A 5,833-nucleotide genomic window follows, 5' to 3' on the forward strand; every position below is an offset into this window, starting at 1 on the left:
AGTTATTCCAAATATAACATAATTATGTATTACTTTTATTAATACTAACCATCTGGTCACTAAAACATGTATCTAAACATTATACACGTCTTTGAAGAGCAATTGCAAATGCAGAAACTGAGCATCATTAAAGACTTAGTAATAGTATCTGCCCTTAGCAGATTTCTGAATCTTGGATCATTCTTGACTGCATGCACATTTAGTTATCTTTTTGTCATTTCTGTAAAAAGGTTGTTAATGGAAAAGAATCAGTGACTAAATAAGTATCTGGAGGTTGTCTGCTTATGTGAAACAACTGTGAAGGTTAAAAATATCAGTATTATTGCAAATAAAGGGCTGAGAGCTCATTCTGTAGTTTGTTTCATGCATTCAGTACTCAGTTTCCTCGGTCAGCATTAGTGCTGAACAGACACAGATTAATTTTTTGTTGTTATTTATTGCTCACTACACATTGCATCTTCTTAAATTTGATGTATCTTTTTTATTACTGTATACAGGCACACAGCTTAATCTGGCAGCTTGTGAAGGGCAGCAGAAACAGTTTAGTAGTTTGAGTATTGTGCAGTTCAATAAAAGTGTGGCATTTGCTTTTATTCATAACCACTTTGCTGTTTGCATTGAGAAGCAGTGTTGCTCTGTGGTGTCTAACTTGAGTTGTAAATCTACATATCATGTTAACTGCCATTTGTAGAATGCGTGCATGTTGTGTATGTAGTTTAGAGCATAGGTTGGTAGGCAGTATTCAACCTTTGCCATAACATCTTAGTGCTATGGATCGTATGCAACTCTTGGATTAGTAGGCTTGAGTTCCTATAAACCACTTTGAGTTAGAGTATTGTTTGGTGACTGTTGGGAGGACATTATCCTGTGGGTCCAATATTTTCTAAACAGGGTTATTTTTCTAACCTTTAACACTGAAATGCACCTACATGGTGTGAGAGTTGGAGAAGAATACAAGAAGCCAGTTTTTAGAATCCTGGATAGGATGCCTCTTGTAAGAGCTTCACATATTTGCTGCAGCTTATGTAGGATTTATTGACAAACCAAAAAAAAATCAATTATTTTTACCCCCAAACACACACAGAATTATTAACTTCCAGTTAACCATCTGTTTTTTTTTTTGCATCTGCTGTCCCAGGTACTAATCAGCTTGGGTCTGTGATTGCCTTAGCTGTAGGTAAATTAGCAGGGGGATGGGGAAGTACTGAACGGAGTCCCTAACACCATTTTATATACTGTCTTGTATGGGAGGGGGGGGTTGAGCTGTTGATATCATACCCATCATCCCAGGCAATGCCAGTTAGCTCCAGTCCTACCCTTTAAAACCAAACTTTTAATGGCAGACTCCCTTGTGATTCCAGCATGTTCCTATTACCGGGGATGTGCCAAATCACAAATAGAAGTCCCACCTCTCCATCTCAGATAGGGCAAGTCAGCAAAAGGTCACTGCCTACCATACCCACCATTCCTAGCTTTACCAGTGACTGAGCTTCATAGAGATCTCTCTGGTCATTTGTACCATAGTAAAGGCTCTGTTCCTGTATACCACAGAACTGGGGATAAGAAAAGTTTCTGCTGAGCTGAATAGTTTTACTGTTAACTGTGGACATTACATAGAACTACCCCCTACAATAGAAAAATGGTGAATAACAATTGCAAAAGGTAGTTAGCAAACACATTGGCAAGAACATACTTAGCATGGTCTGCTGCTGGATTGTAGCAAAAGGATAAGGGTGGGGATGGGGTTAAAGCCTGTTCTACCAAAGTCTTTTGGAACGTAGCTTTTTCCCCTGTATACCCTGTGAATTTTGAGGAATGGATAGAACTGGTGCCGGTGACAGAAGGAAAAAAAAGAAGCATTCTGCTGTGAACCACTCTTGGTCTTGAGCCATGGATGCAAACTGCAGTTGGCTCAAGATGAGCTATGTATGAGGCAGTTTGGGCACAAAAAGCTTCACAGCCTTCTTGCTAATGAAGCAATTCACTTGTGCGGGCCTCATCAAACTAATGGCTGGCTAACAATCTTTTCAAGGCTGGGCGGATAAATAAGTCCCCATTCTAGGGGATACTTTCCATTTTATAGTGTTTTTTTTTTATTTTTGTGAAAAAAATTGATGTGAAGTTTATAGCTTTAAACTAGGTAATGATGATCTGAAGTAGTTAACTTCATTTGATCAGCAACATGTGGGTTACGGATCTGACACGGATCCGAGCCGGCAGCATACCAAGCAAAAAGATCCAAGATCCAAGCTCCTCCCCCTTGCCTATACTACACTGCAACCTCCTTCCAATCCTCAGATCTCATTTGCAGCGGCTTTGCCAAGCACGGGATTCTTAGAGCTCCAGGCAATTTTAGCAATTTTTTTCTTCAAACTTCTCTTTTGGTCTTCTTTACGTGGTGTGTGAGTGTGTTTTAATACCTTTCTATGGGTTTTTCCTTCTACCTAGCCTTTATTTCCCCTTTACCTTTGGTAGTTTCTCATCCCTTTGTAGGCCCCTGTTTTTCCCTCTTTCAGGAGCGCATGTGTGGCTGTGTGTGTGCTTTGGTATGGCTGAAAGCCACAAAGTGACCTTTTCTAAATGCTCTGACTGTAGCCATAAGCTGTCGCCAGCAGATGGTCACACTCAGTGTGTGATTTGCTTGGGGGTTACGCACCTTTCCTCGGGCTTCCAGATTTGTGCAGCCTTTAACCCTCGAGCCTTAAGGGATAGGAAGAACAAGCTGATTCTGGCAGGTCTTCTACCCGTGGAATCAGCTTCTTCTCCTTCCCCTCTTCCCCTGTCTGGGACTCACCCTCCCACCTTGTCTCAGGGGGAACAAGAGGCCAAGAAAGATAAAAAAGAGAGAAGGGAGAGAGAGAGAAGCCGCAAGCAGCAGGCCAAATTGGACCCCTCTACCCCCCCCCATGAAGGTGGTCTCTTCTCCTCTAAGAGTGTCCAAACCTTCCTTCCCACGGCTCCATTCTCCATGCTTCTCCCTGGAGCCGGAGGAGGAGACCCGACCAGCCTTGAGGTTGTCGTCACGTAGGCCCTCCTGGCTGGCATCGGCAGCTTCCTCGAGGTCTACTCAAAGCATTTCGGAGGCACTTATGGACCGGATGATGCCTCGATTTTTGCAAACTCAGCTGCAGATGGGAGTGCTGCTGCCCCCCCCCCGGGGGGGGAGTTCAGCTCCACTGTTCGCCCTGATAGCTCCTTCTCCAATCCACCACCAGATTTCAGAGTCTTTGGATCCGAGGAGCCCCAGAGCCCAGGGGGTCAACGCCAATGTTATTGCTCCCTCGATGCCGGCCATGCCGTCAAGCATATTGGATCCGCTTCCAGATCCGAGTTCTTGAAGCGGAGAGCTGGGCGTCGGGTCCGAGGGAGCGAGTGTGTCTTCGGCTCCTTTGCGGTTGGAGCACACCATTCTCTCGGTTGTGATCGCTTTGGCTCCAGCGCCGATCCCCTCATCAGATCCGAGGTCCCCAGCCACCTGTCTTAGAGAGGCCAGTTCCCCTTTGGCGTTCGTGGTGGAGGGGGTTCTCTCTGGAGGATCGAGACCCCTCACTCTTTCCTCAGGGTCCACCCCTGCTTCCTCGCAGCTCAGTTTGTCCTCCATCATCCAGTCCCTCCAGGGACAGCCTGTGTTGTTAACGGCCCAGCCAGTTCCCTTGGAGGAACATGAATCCGTGGGTGAGCCCCTCCCTCGGACAGTCCCCCCGAGGAGGTCCCTCACAAACGCCTGTGCAAAAGGAGGCACTTGGACTCCCCCGAGTCCCTCACCGGATACCGATTTGGAGGAAGGGGAGGTTTCTCCCAAATCACCCCCGACAATGTCTCCTTTGGAGATATTATGGAAATACTCCACCAAAGGGGAGGGTGGTCCACTCAAAAACCCTCCTCGGACGAGTTTGTATTCCTGGAGGTGTTCGACACAGGCCCATCTACCTCTTGAGTGTCCCCCCTGGCCAACCCCCTGGTCGACCTGATTACCACCAGCACGTGGAAGGAGCCGGCCACTGTAGAGCCGATACCTAGAAGGCTCGATAAAGTTCTCATTCCCCCTGCAGACAGAGCTTCGTGGAACAAGGGTTCCCCAGTTGATGCCATGGTGGTGGCGGCGGCCACCAAAAAGGAACTATCCCAGGAAAGTTCTGCAGTTCATCCCCCTGACAAGGAGTCTCGGGCAATGGACTGTATTGGAAAGCGGACTTTTGCTTCAGCTACATTTTCTATAAGGGAGCTGAATTATTTGGCCCATGTAATCAGAATGCAGCGGGACCTGGTCAAGGAATACGCTGAGTCTCCCCCAGAGTCCATGTCGGCTGAGGATAAACGGACTTTCTCGGCTCGTATGGCCACTCTTAAGTCAGTGTCCAATACTTCTATGCAGCTACTTTCCCATGCCACGGAAGGAACCACTAGAGCTAGCGGGTATGGTATCGCCTTAAGGCGTCATGCCTGGCTTCGACTTTGCGATTTTTCGGAACCCTTCAAGGCGTCCTTCACGAATGCACCCTTTGATGGGTCGATCCTCTTAGGGAAAACTGTCCACGAGACGCTGGTCCAGAGTGAGAAAGACGGGAAAACACTGTCAGACATCGGAATATGCTTCTCTACCCCTCAAAGGTCCTTTTCTAGGAACCAGCGAGGGCAGAAGAAGATGTGGTTCAGCAGGCCAGGAACGCTCAGGACTCCTTCTCCCCCAGAGGCAGAGGGGGACAAGGTGGACACCGGCCCAGAGGCAGAAGAGGACCAAAGAACTTCGGGTCACGGGAACCCTTTTCCAACCGACCAGCACAACAGCCCTGAGGGGTTGCCCGACTGCTTCCCTCTAGAGGCAGTCGGGGGCACTTTTCAAGGCACCTGGCTCAATGGGAGTCCATCACAACAGATCGCTGGGTGCTTCAGATAATATCCAGAGGCTATTCAATCCCCTTCATCAACAAGCCCCCTTACTCAAGATGCCTCCCAGATGTCCCATCCACTCAAAGGGGGCACCGGCTTTGGAAATAAAAAAGCTGATAGAAAAAAGAGCCATCCAGCATGTGCCCTCAGACCAGTCTGGATCAGGCATCTACTTCAGGTTCTTTCTGGTGCCAAAAAAGATGGGGGACTTGAGGCTGATTCTTGACCTGTCAACAATGAACCTTTTCATTGCCAAAAAGAAATTCCAGATGGTCCCGATTCAATCCATCCTGCCCCTCTTGCAGGAGGAGGACTGGATGTGTTCTATAGACCTCAAGGATGAGTACTACCATATTCTCAAAGAAAGACGGTCCAGGAGGTTTCTCCACTTTCGGCTAGGAGCCAGTCATTACCAGTTCAGGGTCCTACACTTCGGTCTCACCACAGCACCCAGGGTATTCACCAAGGTCATGGCAGTTGTAGCGGGCCACCTGAGGCTCCAGGGCATGCAGGTCTTCCTGTACCTAGACAACTGGCTCCTCACCGCCTCCACCAGGCATCTACTTTCTCTAGCCAGGGATTTCTTCCTCCCGATGTCACCCCGGTTGGGGATAACCATAAATGTCAAGAAGTCCTTCCTCCAGCCTGTTCAAATGTTAGACTTCATAGGGGCCAGGATAGATACCCTCCAGGCCAGGGCCTTCCTAATGTCAGACAGACTTCATAGCATGACTCTGCATGTGCTAGCCCTCTTTCAATCCCCTGCTCCCCAGCAGAATTAGTCCTGGGAACTTTGGGGTCCATGGCGACAGCGATCAATCTGATTCCTTACGCTTGTCTGCACATGAGGGTTTAACAGTGGATGTTGCAGGTCCAGTGGTCTATTCTACACCACCCTCTAGACTTCCCGATTCCCCTCAGCAGGGTTTGCAGGAACTCCCTC

General features: G+C 48.0%; 1 protein-coding gene across 2 annotated transcripts in view; it reads left to right on the forward strand.

The window, feature by feature from the left end:
- Positions 1-347, forward strand: part of HPS5 (HPS5 biogenesis of lysosomal organelles complex 2 subunit 2) — a 1,422,788-nt gene extending 1,422,441 nt beyond the window's left edge. For both annotated transcript variants that reach the window (XM_044059074.1, XM_044059075.1), the window contains exon 23: positions 1-347. This exon is cut by the window's left edge and continues 237 nt beyond it. The gene's annotated coding sequence lies outside the window, so the exon portion shown is untranslated.
- The last annotated feature ends 5,486 nt before the right edge of the window (positions 348-5,833 follow it).

The sequence above is a fragment of the Protopterus annectens genome, chromosome 17.part0, assembly GCF_019279795.1.
Source record: "Protopterus annectens isolate FY-2018-M chromosome 17.part0, PAN1.0, whole genome shotgun sequence".
NCBI classification, from domain to species: Eukaryota; Metazoa; Chordata; order Ceratodontiformes; family Protopteridae; genus Protopterus; species Protopterus annectens.